A 2,013-nucleotide genomic window follows, 5' to 3' on the forward strand; every position below is an offset into this window, starting at 1 on the left:
ACTCATCCTATACTGAGACCTGTTTTCACTATGATTCTATTTATCTTCATCTAGAGCTTTACATACTAAAAGCATTCCTATTAATCCTAGATATTTAGTTCAATCATGTCCTCTGAGGTTCAAGCTCATGCACCTGGCCATAGGTGTCAGAAACTTAAAAGTATAGAAAACAGAGGCCTTGTTTCTAACCATTTTCTTCACTGGCACACTCATACACACACACACACACACACACACACACACACGTCCTCACACATCCCACCCAATCTTGCCATTTTCTGTGAAAAGTACAACTTACTCTGTTATGCATGGTGTTAGAGCAGCCCCTCAGAACTGACTAATGCAGGATGACTTCAATCCCTGGCACTTTATAAAGAAAGGATTCTTATAACTCATAATTGTAATTTCTTCAATCTCTTATAAATTTCACACGATGAACCACCAGAGTACTGAAATAAAGTGAATGAAAATTAAATGATCAAGAATTATATTGCATAGGAGAAGTGAGCTATTAAATTAAATCCATGATAAAACAAAAATATCAGTACATCTATATAATAAAGAAATGCATCTCTGCATTGGCTGTACAATATCTGACAGGAGAGCTGTACATTTCATAGGACTTAATTAAAACCTGTTGTCAAAAAAAAAAAAAGAAAAGCCTGTAGTCATGGATCCACCCCCATCATTCAGACGCCCCCAACCCCTTTTATCTGAACATTACAGTTTCACAAGGTGCTCCTAATGTGGTATAGAAAATAAAATTGCGTTTTCCCCTTGAGAAAAAAAAATGTCAATTTTCTTTGAGAGGATATTGTCTAAAATAAAAACATGTACCCATCTATGTGTAAAAAGCTGGCTGCTTGAATAAATCTTCTAGGGTTTCTGTGCCTATAGATATGTCAAGGTAAGAGTTCAGAGCTCCGCTGCACTTATTAGATAGATTTAACAGCACATATAGCTTTCACTTTTTTTTTTTTTTCAACATAGAATAAACACCTTTATTATACGAGTTAAGCCAGGAGAGAAGGTTTATTTGCCTTTCCGGGCCTTGATTTTCCTCAGATAGAACTCCAGCTCCTTGCTTTCCAGCACACAGCCATCTGCTCGGCCACACAGGCCTGGTCTTGATGCAATGCAGGCAAGAAGCTTGCCCTGCTGGAACTGCGCCTCCAGAAGACTGCTGAATTTGGTGTTCTTTTTCCTTTTATCATACTTCTTTTGAATTTTCTTTGATCCTTTTTTGTTTAAAATCTCCTCCTCCTCAGGAGTCAGTTTGGCCCCCGTTTTGCGGCCCAGGGGCAGGGCGTAGTGGGATTCGTACCACTGTCAGTAGGCATGCTGTCAATGAGCACAATGCAGGTCTTCACCAGGGTCTTGGTGTGGACCAGCTCATTATTGCATGCATTGCAAACAACATCAATGATGCTTGTTTTTTGAGTACAACCCTCAGAGCCCCAGGAGAAGTTCCCCACAGCCAGCCTCAGAGCTCCATACTTCTTGTTGCCTCCTCAAACTGCGACTGTGTGCATGTGGCCAGGGCCAATCTTCGTGTTGGCCGCAGGGCGACCCATCTCATGCTTCCACTTCTTGCGGTACGGTCTGCTTTTGCCCCGGGTCTTGAGGCACTTGCGCCAGCTGTCCCGTGAGATGCCCATCTCTTGGCGCCGGCTGGAAAGAGCAGCTTTCACTTTAAAGTGATGGGAATTATAGTAAATCTCCCGGGCAACAACACCCACAGACAAAGTTCTGCTGCCTGTGCCTAACTCCGATCTCCCTGATGTTGGGAAAATATCTAAAGCTTGGTGGGAATAGTGCCTATCACCATTTCACTGAGGCAGCCCTGAAAAGATAGTTCTGAAATGACAGGTAAAGTTAATGCTAGATTTTAAAATTATATGGCTGAGGCTCCTTTAAATTTAGTGACTAAAAATTAGTTTACTAAAGGATTTGATCAGTTGTTTTTGTTAGCTTTAGACCACACATGTCTGATAGTAGAATATATATTATTAT

The 2,013-nt window shown here is 41.1% G+C and overlaps 1 pseudogene; it reads right to left on the reverse strand.

Annotated features, from left to right (window-relative positions):
- Positions 1-970: 970 nt before the first annotated feature.
- Positions 971-1,658, reverse strand: LOC102026168 (annotated as a pseudogene).
- Between the last annotated feature and the right edge of the window lie 355 nt (positions 1,659-2,013).

This window comes from Chinchilla lanigera, unplaced genomic scaffold, assembly GCF_000276665.1.
Source record: "Chinchilla lanigera isolate Chin_1 unplaced genomic scaffold, ChiLan1.0 scaffold00043, whole genome shotgun sequence".
Lineage (NCBI taxonomy): Eukaryota > Metazoa > Chordata > Mammalia > Rodentia > Chinchillidae > Chinchilla > Chinchilla lanigera.